Raw genomic sequence first — 14236 nt, forward strand, 5'->3', positions numbered from 1 at the left:
TTTACAGAACTCGTCCATATTTACTATTATATTCTGCAGTACATTAATATGTGTGGTTATAGCGACGTAAAAAATAAAGGACAAAGATGGTTGGTTGCTTTAATGAATTATTCTATTGTTCGTTGCTTTGTTTATAACCTACGACGTCGCACAGATTAGTCGCCGCATATTACGTGAGTAGGCCTATTGCCGAAACATTTTTCCCTGAATTGCTTCTGAACTTCTTAAAACTCGTTTTGGGTTTAATTATCACGTAAAGTAACGTGATATTTAATATAGGAAGGGCGGGCACGCGTCAATTTCCCCCCTAGTGGCGAGCGTTACTTTACGGGAGAAGACGCTAGGACGTCTTGGAGGAACTCTTTACACATAGATAACTGTCAGTCTCTGGGTTATCACTTCGGATATGGCTTCTTCAGCTTTCTGGAAGTTCTGATTGGGGACAGCTGCCGGTGGTCTCCTGGGAACGCCTATTGGGACTGCTGCCGGTGGTCTCCTGGGAACGCCTATTGGGACTGCTGCCGGTGGTTGTAGGATTCGGCCATTGGTAAGGCCGTTGGTTTGGTGTCCGCCAAACCGTCTCTCGGTACCGTCCTGGTAGGTCCTTGGGGTCTCCTTTGCAGCTCCGCCACGGCATCTGGCGACGCTGTGGAGGCTGGTAGAGGCCTGGTAGAGGTTTGGTTGGGTCCTTCCCACTTTGGTGCGAATCCGCGCAGAAGTGGTTAGGCTTATTGCTGAGTGGATGGGTCTTGACTAGTACCCTTTGTCCTTCAGCAATCTGGTGGTTGGGCGTATTCTTCGGTGTAGGATACTTGCGGGCTAGGTACCCTAGTTTAGCCTTTCGTGCGCATCTACTCTGGTGGCAGCTCGTAGACAGATCTCTTCGCTGAAGGGCGGTATGTGGGGTTGGAACTCCACTTGATTCTCCAGGTTGCTGGATCTGCTTCTCAAGTTTAATTCGCTGGTGCTGGTTCTGATTGCTTCATTGTGCCTACGCCGCAGTGTGAAGAGGATTTCTCCCAGGTAGCGATCCCAGTGGCGATGATTGGCCGTGGTACGCAACCTGAGCCCTTTCTTCAATTCCTGATTACGGCGCTCTGTAGGGTTTGCCTGGGGATGGTAAACTGGAGTGGCCCAGGTTTCTAGTTCCCATTTGGCGCAAGTGTCGGCCCATAATTTGCTAGCGAATTGCACCCCATTGTCTGTAAGTATGCTTTTGGGGTATCCCCATCCAGGGAACACTTCATCTTGGAGTAGAAAATGAATCAACTTTAGCGAGGGGAAAGGCTTCGACCCATCGTGAGAAAAGGTCTGTGATGACGAGTAGGAAGCACTTACCCGTCGTGCTTCTGGGGTAAGGTCCCATCAGGTCTGGAACTAATTGGTTCCATGCTGCAGCAGTATTGTCTCTGCTGGCATGCGAGGCATCGATATTCTAGTACGGCGTAATCTCGGGGCTCGTCTGGCCAAGAGTGATGGAACAGGAGTCCACAGTGAGCACCTGATCTGGTGGATTCCTGTGCCAGGGCAGTCTTCTACAGCGCAGAGTCGATGGGCTGCGTCCGCTGTCGTTGGGTATGTACAGGTAGGTGAGTTGTTGGGCGCCAGGAGGGGAGGCTGTTCCCCTCCGCTGTCTGGGTCTGCTTCTCGAGAATCCCTGGTGGTAGGAAGGTCAGGAGCACTTGCCTGCTTGCTGCTGTTCCCGGTGTGGCCCATGGTGTGCCTGCTGCTGGTTAAGTCTTCTATGAGCTGCAAGTGGTGGCAAGGGTCCATTCCAGTGGTTGCTGGCTAGTCCATCTGGTAGAGCATGCAATGGGTCTTCACGGGTATTGTAGAACAATCAACGGGCCCCACGTTGGGCGCCAAACTTGACGGTGTTGTCTTCCTCTCACCGATGTCTCTCTTGGGTGAGAGCCAGGTATCGGGTGGAGAAGGTCCAAGCTGCTGGTCTGGCGGCAGGATTCACACTCGGCTGGTATGCAGGGCGAATAGCTAGTGGGGTGAGAGATAGGGACCAAACTATTGATTGAAAATAATGTCGGTATTTTCACGAAACTTTTATTGACCTGAATTGTAGAAACAGTTCAATTTGTTGCCTGCATCGGCTTTTACAACATACACTGAATTGAAACACACGGTACACCCTATCGTCCAGAAAGGGGAGGGGGAAGGGAGACAAATTCCCTAGGCCGAGATAGGTCCTCGGCTGGCCTAACCGCGAAGGAGGGGTGCGAGCAGCAGAAAACGGATAGCCAGTAGTTCTGCTGCTCCCCCTATGATCGTCCTATGGTCAGTGGGCGGAATCCAGCCACACTGGCCGTCGGGCCGATCAACTGACTCTCAGGTGGATGACCTCGCCTTTATATAGGGAGAAATGCGCGGGAACGAAGAAAAAGAAGGGAGGGGCGAACTGACTCCTCTTTGGAAGGGATGAGATGCGCGCGCATGAATCTCGCCGAAATTTCCCTGCCCTGGTGGTGGAAGTATAAACTAGATATTAATAATTAAAAAGAAAAGATAAACTTGACATAAATAATTATATGTAAATACATATATATTCAATCCTATGTATTAAAAAGTATTTAAACTTTCTTTCACAACTTAATTAGTTAAATTTATACTTTTATAAAATATAAATACAGTTGGTAGTTCGCCGGTCACAAGATGGCGTCACAATATACATGTTTAGCTGTGGCAAGAGAAAAATATAGATTTGTTTACAGAACTCGTCCATATTTACTATTATATTCTGCAGTACATTAATATGTGTGGTTATAGCGACGTAAAAAATAAAGGACAAAGATGGTTGGTTGCTTTAATGAATTATTCTATTGTTCGTTGCTTTGTTTATAACCTACGACGTCGCACAGATTAGTCGCCGCATATTACGTGAGTAGGCCTATTGCCGAAACATTTTTCCCTGAATTGCTTCTGAACTTCTTAAAACTCGTTTTGGGTTTAATTATCACGTAAAGTAACGTGATATTTAATATAGGAAGGGCGGGCACGCGTCAAAGGGTTGGCACCAGGGGAAAGTGCCCCAACCCCCCCCCCCCCCCCCCCGAAAAACCAGTTGTCTGCTACATTAATATTGCCGACAAAAATGATTGTTTCTGAAACCAATAAAATATTTTAATATAGGCTAATTAATGAATTTCTTGTAGAATCATGAAATCTGGTGGTTGGATGTTATGTGTAGTGTGAGTAGATTAAATACCAATTTAGTAATTTTAAGGCATTTTTTCTCTGGCTGTTCTGAGATCCTAGAGTGCCCCCCTCCGAGGTGAACCTCTGGATCCGCCACTGGGGGGGACAGACGTGGTGAGTGAACAGTGGCGAACACAGGAGCTCGTGTTATTGTCATACCTTCCCCTCGCAGTGGCTCCCCCAAGCGAGCTAACATCACTTGCAAGCCGACTTTCATTAAGTAATGACGCCTTGCATTGCGGACTTGTTCAAACAACTGGGGAACGCGCAACACCACACAAAGGAAGAGACCAAGCGTTGTGTTTTAATAATGCGACTCTCGACGGTCGAAGTTCGCCTGCGATGAATTATTCTCGTCCCCCGACCCCTCTTAGAGCTCAGCAAATATTGCCTCGATCTCAAGTAATTACCCAGAGCGCATATTTATAATCGAAAGGCTTTTATTTTTTGAGCTTGCGGGAGCCGGGGCTGGAGAACGCAGTAATTAATCTTGACAGATAATACCTCCCCCCACCCTACCCCCGTTCTCGTTTTAATTAGTCAGGCCTGAAGCCAGGGTTACTTTCTTTTTTTTCTCAACGGGGCATATTCAAACGTTAAATCGAGTTACAAAATAAGTTTCGTTTATCACCGTTCGTCGCTGCCCAGACTTTATTTGTTGTTGGAAATGTTATGACGCTTTTATCCGCAAATGTGATTCCCGCCCCGCGCATTCGCTCGTGAAAAAAAAAAAAGGGGGGGGGGGGGGGCGCTTGCTAACAAATTAAAAAAAAAAAGTAATGAATTCTCTCGTCTCGTGCGCTGTAATTTACTCAGCTTTTTTTATTTAATGGAGATCGTTTTTTTTCTCTCCTCTGTCCGAACTCACCTCAATGAGTGGCGGAAGATACCGCCGGACAGCAATTTGCAAAGAATAAACATGTTCGAATAGTTGTTTTACCAGATGCAGCTAATTTTTTTCTCTCCAATTGAAATACTTAACGTTGTAACCATACATTTTCCCAAAATATTATGAATATCTGGTGAAAAGGCTCGTTGCGAAACGACATAATAAATGTTCAAGCTATAATATCGCTTATTTACGAATGCACTTGAACTAACCTATCAGAAAGACATCGTTTAAATAAGTTACTAAAATTTCGTTTCATCAGAATCGATGAGTAAATACATAAATTGGTTCATAAGTACAGACAAATTCTCAAAAATATACGCACCAAAAATGTTTTATTTTTAAAGGTTTCTTAATTTATCAAGCCACATGCTAAATACGAAAATTATGATTTTTTTTACAAAACAAAAATGTTGATGGAATGCATAATCCAGGTGTTATTACAGAATATGTCATCAAGTACGAAAATAAAATGCCTGTGATTGTCAAATATTTCACGAAATATGATTTTATAGAAAAAATTATTACATGTTATTTTAACTCAATTATTTTTTAATCAGTTAGGTAAAACAGTTTAACAAACGTTACTATAAAACGTTTAGGCAAATCCTGAAGTATTCATAATTTTTAGACTCACAGAAAAATAAAAATCTAGTTTTATGTGATATAATTTATTTTGATACAATATATATATATATCTATTTTGGCGCCATTGCAGAATATTTTACATAAAGAAAGGTTCTGAGTGGCCCTTGGTCAGTTAAAGTTTTCCAAATATATATACGTATATACACAATATATCTAAATCCCAAATAATATTCACTTGGTTTAGAAAAAAAGTTTAGTAAATATTAAAGCGCGAGTATAATACTTTCACAGTTCAGTTTCACGAGCCATGGTGGTTTTCGTTTTTAATTAATTCTTCAGGGCTATTTTAAGGCGCGAAAATCTTCCTATTTGTAGGCGGATTTTTACACTCATTATAAAGAGAGACCGGAAAAATTCGCGGATTAATTTCACGATATGGTATAATACAAACAATTGTACATTTATATTGCTTCTGTGATTGGCTTACAGTTTATCTGAATGATTTTTAGCCAATGGAAAACCTTCAACAAAAAAAAAAGTATCGAATCGCAAGCGTCCCAGTTGACGAGTGTCACGAGTCAATAGCCAATGAGCAAGTGGCATTTGCCTGAGTATGTAGAGGGTTGTGGAGTCTATCCTAGAGGTCATCGAAAGCGCGAAATTTTCCAGTCTCTAATTATAATACACTAAGTGAATATCTGTTGGAAATATTTGTGGCAGAGCAACAAATGTAAAAAGAGGTTTGGATTAAAATTTTTAGAAAGAGTCAAGAGGGAAACTATAATATCAACATGGAGTGTGAGACAGGTCCTTAAGCATTCTATTTTTCCAGACAGGTTAACTGCACTTTCCGCCAGGATTTGTGATTTTCCACTCGGGTTGTCTGAATTAAGGCCATATTTAAATTAAAAATTACGTACTCGTAATAAGCAGCTTGCTTTAGAGAAGAATAAGCAAGACCATCACGACCACACACTGTGGAGAACAAAGCGTCTGAATCGCCTTAAAGCATCCAGTTTCGGATGGCGAAGAATATTCTCTTCAATAAAGAACTCCATTCTGATAGATGTGAAGGTATCAGTGGCGTGACATCAGAAGAATGTGGAATATTTGTTTATGAAACAGTGTCCCGCCTCGGCGCTTCTCCGCTCGCTCTAGTAGGCAGTGATGGCATGTAGTGACATGTTTGTGGGTGTGCCTGAAGGAGGAAAGCGCTTGAAGCGTTAATAAAACGATATGAGTGAGGCTTCCAGTACTCGTAACATTTAACCTCTAATTGCAAATATACTAATAATTAGAGACTGGAAAAATTCGCGCTTTCGATGACCTCTAGTAAAGACTCCACAACCCTCTACACACTCAGGCAAATGCCACTTGCTCATTGGCTATTGACTCGTGACTCTTGTCAACTGGGACGCTTGCGAGTCGATACTTTTTTGGTTGAAGGTTTCCCATTGGCTAAAAGTCCTTCAGATAAACTGTAAGCCAATCACAGAAGCAATATATGTGTACAGTTGTTTGGATTCTAGCATATCGTGAAATGAATCCGCGAATTTTTCCGGTCTCTACTAATAATACGAAAATCGGACACAAACTTTAACGCAGAATGCTGATTTAAGCTGAGCGTGGTACATTTATAGATTTCTTGACGCTAATCACACGTAGTTTCAGAGGTTCTTGAAGGTATACTTAAGGCGGATTATGAAAAAATAATGAAAATGAATTATTACAATGCGCGCAACAAAAATTTACAGGATAAAAAGCCTACATACAAATTAAAATAATATATGTGCTTCTAAATCATATGCAGGGAGTAAATATAACTTCTACCGCGCCATTTTTTTTAGTAGTGAATGGGGGATATAAGTTGTAAGGAATATTCTTCCTAAAGTCAGGTTTTAAAAGTTTTAATTTTTTTTTAAACTCACTCTTTGCAATTCCAACGGTACCGCAATGAATGGTTTAGTTTAATTTGTGATTATTTAGTTTGTTTTAATATCTTTGATTTTGCAAGTTTGTTTACAGCCAATGGAAATGATACTTTATAAATTACATTATTACTTTTATATATAATAATATCAAGAAATAATGGTTCTTCCTAATAACTAAATTTATGTCGGTGAATGCAATGGCAATGTTTTTATTGAGAAAATTGTGTTGCAATTTACTAAATAATGTTTTATGGTAAAATGTAAATTTTTTAAGGGTAATTATGACAGAAGCCAGTATTTCCAGGTCATATGTATGGAAAGTTCAGTTGAAAACCAACCGTTAATCTGGTCAGATGCGAGTGAAGACCTGTAAATTTGAAATGTTTTGTGAGTTTCTTTTTCAGAAGGATAATTTATATAGACGAGTAAGATACTACGTCGACAATTTGTCTCACGTGAATTGATAAGCAGAGGACTTACTCAGGAATATCCCTATGTAATTGACTGCTATAACATTTGTTTGATTTATGAAGACTTTCCCTCTGTCAAGACAAAACATGGCATCTAATGGCCATCATCTTCAATAGAAGCCGCGTCACGCCTGACGCGTTGGCCAATCTTAATTTCTTATCCGAACGAGTTCTTGCGAAAATTTGCCGCAAGTTCGTGAGTGAACTGTAATAAAGTATACTTACTTGTTGGACTGGCGAACTCAAAGTACTTCTCTCTCTTTTTTTTTTTTTGCTGAATCTCTTGTTCTTGTGACCACGAACTCTTTTTGCGTATAAAGGAAAGCTATTTCACCTCTTAAATCAATTGTCATTTAGGAATAGGAAATACCCGTATTTTTGACGTGACAACGTCTAATAAATCGATGAACGCTGGCTGCACGCACGAAAAAGTGTCCCGTTACGCACATTGATCCGTTACGCTGTGTCCCGTTACGCTCATTGTACGCTTGCGCCGCATCTATATCTCTTCCACTCGAATGTTTATAAAGTGAAGTGAAAAGTTAATGTGGTTTTCATTGCTTATTCAACAACAATTTCAGCAATAAAGGTTAATTATTCTTGCATTTTAAAAATCTGATTACTAGTATAATTTCAAGTATTTATTATTTTATTATTAAAATAAAAATGATTCAATTTTATCCATAAAGTATGCAATCATTTCATCAATGTTTTGTTATGGCGTTGTTACATTAAACTTTCGTCCCTAAACCGACTTTACAGACAACCAATTTTTTTGGTGTTCATTTGAATTTCGTACCGTGGTGGTATGATGACCGACATGTAAGGTGGCAGCCCTGCGCGATGCTGTGAAAAGGCAGTGGACTCTTGCAAGTGATCACGTGCTCTGTTGTCTCTGTCCTCTTCGCTGTGCGGTTTCAGTTCATCCCTCAGTCTCAGTTCCGGGAAACACTGCAGGCGGTCTTCATGGGGAAGGATGTGCTCTCGGATGGGTTAGGAGAGGTAACGTGGCCTTAAGGGTGTAATTGTTTTCTCTTTCCTCCCCTCCCTCTTAGCATGACTGCTATACCCCCAACTCCCTTCCGCTTAACTCTTTTACACCTTGTCCCTTACACATCTCATCCTGAGCTCCATCCTCTTTCTCTCTTCTTCTTCCCCCCCTCCCCCCGCCAACGAGCAATTCTCGCTAAGTTTGTTTGTGGGTGTCCTTCCCTCGCTCTTCCCTTAACATCAATTTCTGTTTGGCTCATTTCCTAACCGTCGGCCACATCCTGTGTCACTTCACAACTGTGGCGCTTCTCAGGGGAGGGGTAGGGGTGTTTTGTAAGTTTCAGATTGAAAATTAGAAAATTGAAATATATTTAATCCTTCCAGTGACTAGACTAAGTTAGAAATTAAATATTTGGTTCTTAAAACCTTAAAAGTACACACAACCACCATTAATGCCAAGGCGCGGATATTACATCAGCCAGTATGCCATCATGGTGGCCATCTTGTTTTCATCTGCTGGAGGCCGCCATCTTGGATACGACATATTGTTTTCGTCTGCTAGAGGGTGCTGCCACCATATTAGTTTCATTTTTACCCGATAGGGTGCGGTATTTATTTATTGCCAGGACGCCCGCAATCTTGTCGACCGTCTTGGCCGCCATCTTGAAATTCTAAAAACTACAACAAGAAGGATTTGCAGCAAAATTTAAGAAAACTACCTTTGAAAACTTCAATAACATAGTTGAACTTCCATATGTACTAGGAGTCAACAACTATCTAGCTCAACTTCTGAAGAAACATGAAATACAAACAATTTCGAAAATTTCACACCAGTCTGCCCTCAGGAAAGGATAGAACTCCAGCTGAACAACTGGTTAGAATTTACAAAGAACCGTGTTTCTGTCGCCTGGTTTTTATAGGACTGACAGGAAGAAGGTTATTGACAATAATAAAAGAAAACAACAGGGACCACAAACTTGAGAACTATTGCAGAACATTATTCTTCTATCACGAAATACAAAAAAATTAGTGGAGGGCGAACCTGTAAACTTTATTTGGCAACAGGATGGAGCCCCTCCCCATTGGAATCTCTTTGTACGAGAGTGGTTGAACTTCGAAGTCACTGACCGTTGGAATGATCGTAATGGTTGAGACAACAGAACTATCGCTGGCCTCAACGTTCACCTGAATAACGCCATGCGATTTTTTCCTTCGGGGCTTTATAAAAGATCGTGTCTAAGTTCCACCACTACTTAATGGTTTGCCAGAGTTGAGACACAGAAATGAAGAGGCTATTGCTTCCATTACTCCGGACCTGTTAACCAAAGTGTGAGAAGAATTGTACTTGTACCGTATAAGTAGAGACCTGCAAAATTCGCGGTTTCGACGGCCTTCAGGATAGACTGCACATACTCGGGAAAATAACGCAAGTTCATTGGCTGCCAACTTGTAAGTCGTCTCAGCTGGTTTGTCTGTTATTCGATCCTTCTTTGGTTGAGGGTTTATAACTGGTTGAGATTCGTCCAGATGAACAGTAAGCCAATAGAAAAATTATCTAAGAGGTATAGGCCTATGTGTTTGAATTCTAGCCTATTACCGAATGAATCCGCAAATTTTGCAGGTCTCTCCAGGTGCACATATTGAACATTTGTAAGAAAAAATAGATTCAATTTGATGAATGATTCGTTGTAAATAGTCTAAATTAAACTGTTAAACCATTAAAACTGGAACATTATTTCATGGACTTCTTGTACTGTCCCTGTTAACTCTAAGAAACCTCTTGCAGTTTTGAGTTTACGCACTGCGAAGCAGGTTTTTTGTGCGCCTCAATTTGGTATTTTATTTTCGTTTTCACTGAGCCGGGATGACGCCGTGTTTTTTCGCCTCTCTCGGAAGCTGGGGAGGCGCGCAGCAGCAGCGACGTCACATGACATGGACCAATGAGCAGGCAAACAGCGGAGGTCACAACCCGCAGTTTCCAGTCCCTGGTTACCTGGGTTCGGGTCTCAACGAGGTCAGCCTCGATACTGGGGAACTTGGCTCATGCTGAGAGTTCTCCCGTTCACCTCACACGCACATGCACATGCGGGGACGCACCACAACGCCGAAATACACTAACGCCGAAAAATGTCATTGCAGGACTGCCACAAAGGTTACGGTTAGGTTAGACTAGGTTAGGTTAGACTAGGTTAGGTTAGGCTAGGTTAGGTTAGGCTAGGTTAGGTTATGTTAGGTTAGGCTAGGCTAGGATAGGCTTGGTTATATTACGTTAGGTTAGGTAAGGTTATGTTTGATTGTGGTATTTCGGCGTTAAGGTACATTTAAGAAACTCACACAAATTCATTCAGTTGTTATATATCGGCGTTGTGGTACACAGCAGTTTTCTAGCTGTCGGCGTTGTGGTCAATTTTGACATTCGGCGTTGTGGTATTTCGGCGTTGTGGTAACGACCCCACACATGCTCCAGTCTCTTACTCATCACCTCTCATCGTCTAATGACCTCGATGTTGTCGGGACGTTGTGCCCCAAGCTCACTTCCAGCTACGCGCGGCGCTGCGGATGGGAGGCCGAGGTTGGAAGGAAAACAAAGATTCTCCGTAATTTGCCGTCGCTTTTCCCGACCCTCGTTTTAACTCTCGGGCGCTCTCCGCGAGGAGAGGACATTAACGTAATTAGCGCCTAGGCGCCGGCGCCCTCCGCGCGCCTGGCAGCGCCACGACGCTGCTCGTGGCTTTTTGAGGCATTTTGTGCCGTGCGGTCTGGCCCTTGAGTACTGCTTGCTCCAAGTTATTTTGGTGAAATATAATTTAGGATCTTGCAGCAAATTGTTTACAATTTTACTACTTCTTTACTGTTTTCTAACAAACTAATGCCCGGTATGAGTAGCAAAATCCCAATCAATTTTTTTTAAATTTTATAATTTGATGTAATATATCTCTATATTTGCCACCCTATGGCAATGCAAATATTAAAAATCTATATGCTAATCCATCTTAGTACTTGCCACAGGTGTCGCATAGGTATATAAAAACACGGGCTTAGTATTCAAATGCAAAGTCGTGTTAAATTTCTAAGCAAACGGTGAAGATTTCGAGGAATAAAAATTTTGAACGAACGAACACTTATATTTTTATTTAAATACATTTATTTAGTTAGGTGTTTTGAAAACTCAAATGAAATTTTTAGACTCGCGCTTGGACTGGGTGGTTATGGCCGGAGCGGCGTGACGGTGACGTCATTAGTCGAGGAGACAGGCGCGCGGGAGTTACCGGCTTGGTGGAGTCAGCTCCAGCTCCAGGACTCTGTGTGATCAGCATCGTGAAGGCAACGGGTGTTACTGTAAGTTGCAAACTGCACGTGTTGACGTGACAACGTCTAATAAATCGATGAACGCCGGCTGCACGCACGAAAAAGTGTCCCGTAACGCACATTGTTCCGTTACGCGGTGTCCCGTTACGCTCATTGTACGCTTGCGCCGCATCTAACTCTCTTCCACTCGATTGGAACAACCATCGATTAGACTTTTTCGAGGCACATTAAACTTGAAACACTCCCATTCGTTTCCTACTTTTCCTATCATCGTCCTATCCTTAACAGAATAACACAGATTGGAAGAAGTTAAATAGCAAACATGTATAAAAGTTACAGTTAAAATCATCTCTTCATTAAAGTAATAAACATTTTTTGAATTAATGAGTGCAAATAAAGGTAAATTTATCAATTAAATTGTATATTTCATTTCACTCCTTCTTTGTATCCATACAAAATAGTGATAATTCAATAAAAATGATTCAACTTTATTCATAAAAGTGTGCAATCATTTCATCAATGATTTTGTTATGACGTTGTCACGTTAAACTATCGTCCGTAAACCGACTTTACAGACAACCAATTTTTTTTTTTGGACGGAGTTGGCAACACCGCAGCAGGAGGGGGCATTCCCGCCGAGTTCCTGGGGTGGCAGCAGTCTACGGAGTGGAAACTTGGTGGACGAAGTGTGCAGCGAACTTTGTTTGTTGTTAAGACATCTTGGGTAAACGAGCTTGTCCGCAAGACGCCGGTGTGGACAGCTGCTGCCGGCGGTGCGGGCTTGCCCCATTTGACTTGTCTGTGTAGCTGTCCACTGAGCAGCGGCTTTTTACATGCTTTATATTAGCTTCACCTGTATGTTTGTCTGTCCGTCTGTAACTCTGTCTGTCCGTCTGTAACTCTTTCGACTAAGAGTGAGTGACTTATCACTGTAAAATGTCCCACCCATTTCATTACGTTCGTTAGCCGAGCGGTCTAAGGCGCGCGACTTCTGTGCTGCGATTTTCGCAATTTTTATGTGTTTTTAGTGCCGGGAGTGCGATATTTCGGTAAAAATCGTGTGCAGAATCAGTTTCTACATGGACACGAATAAAGGTGAGCATCGGCATAGCCGAAATCGTGTGTAAATTAAGTAAATAAGACTCGTGAATGTACAATAACAATAACACTACTCCAACTAGGTCAACCATAGAGTATGATGGCAGTAGAAACAACCCCTCGCGCGGGTGTGTTCCAAAATTCACACAGAGTACTGAATTATTAAATGTAGCAGAGCATACCATAATGACCGATAATGATTTAATAAATCCCGGCACTAGTTCAAGGTCCATAAATAATAACAAAATGGTGCCCGACGAGCAAAACTTGTATGAACTGTTCTGCCCTGCCTTAAACAAGGTAATAAGTGAAAAATCTGTATTCACATATTTTAACAGCCTGTTTTATGCTGAACATGGGCCAGAGTCATCTGTTATGATGCGTGTACATCTCAGGAAAATTGAAGGGGAACCTAACCAACACCACCCACACATAATTTGTGATCCAGATGCATTAAACACCAAAACATTCACCCATGGCGATCAAATACCGAATATTTATGGCGAACAAGTGTACTTCGAATATTACCAAAATTACATGTCATTCCAGACATCACACCAAGACAGTGCCATGTGCTCTTATGAAGAAGGTAGATTCTCCACGCCTTCCCCAACACCCCGATCCCCCACCAATGACTGGAAAACAATCCAAGGGGGGGGGAAAGTCCAAAAGAAATGCTGCCCACCTGGACACCAGCTCCCACTCAAATCGGTATGCAAAGGCAAATCGGTTTGAAGTCCTCAGCGATGAAGAATACCCCACAGAAGAGCCGCAACCAAGTTCCAGCGCACCCACCACCCACAGTGCTGCCCCCAGGCCACCAACAATCCCACAACCACCCACATCGGCAAATATAAGCACCAGGAGACCAGCCACAACCAACCAAACAGACAACACCAACAGGACCACAAAGAAGCTTCCAATGCCACCCATTATTATAAAAACAGGACTGGACTCGTCATTCTTACAGTACAAACCAGCCATCGCGAAACTGCTACAGAACGACTTTGCTATCCGCACCTCACGTCACAATGCGACAATCAAAACCGAAACAAAACGAGACCACGAGACCCTCCTGGCATACCTCCGAGAAAAACACTTCGAGAGCTACACATACCCCTGACAAGACCAGAAGAATTCCAGATTTGTGATCAGAGGTCTGGACACTGACCATGACATTTCAGACCTCACAGCGCAGATCTGCTCCTTCGGCTTAGAGGTCGACAGCATAAAGCGTATGGACAGACGTTCCCAGGCTGGTGACATCATTCCGGTGCCACTGTTCCTGGTGTCCCTGAAGGGCACAACCCAACTGTCCAGCATCCTGGGCACGCAGTACCTGGACCACATGGAGGTCCGCTTCGAAGCTTACAGGGGGCAGCGCGAGATCCAGCGCTGTGTGCAATGTCAGCGCTGGAACCACTCCATCTTCACCTGCGACATGAAGCCCAGGTGCGTGAGGTGCCCAGGGGACCATCCTTCCACGGCGTGCACCAGGACACCAGACGACCAGCCCACATGCGTCAACTGCATCGACCACAAGCTCCAGGACACAGCCCACCATGCTGCATCCAGAAACTGCCCGGTTCGGCTGGCCATGCTCAACAGCAAGGTAAAACCATCACAGCCCGCACAACCCGCACCAAAAAACACATCCAACTTCCCCGCACTCAAGCCACCCAGAAACACTTTCGCAAATCAACTGAAATCTTTCCGCTCACAAGCACCCACTGCACCACTACCCCAAACCACGC

The sequence above is a fragment of the Bacillus rossius genome, chromosome 3 (genome assembly GCF_032445375.1).
Source record: "Bacillus rossius redtenbacheri isolate Brsri chromosome 3, Brsri_v3, whole genome shotgun sequence".
Classification (NCBI taxonomy): domain Eukaryota; kingdom Metazoa; phylum Arthropoda; class Insecta; order Phasmatodea; family Bacillidae; genus Bacillus; species Bacillus rossius.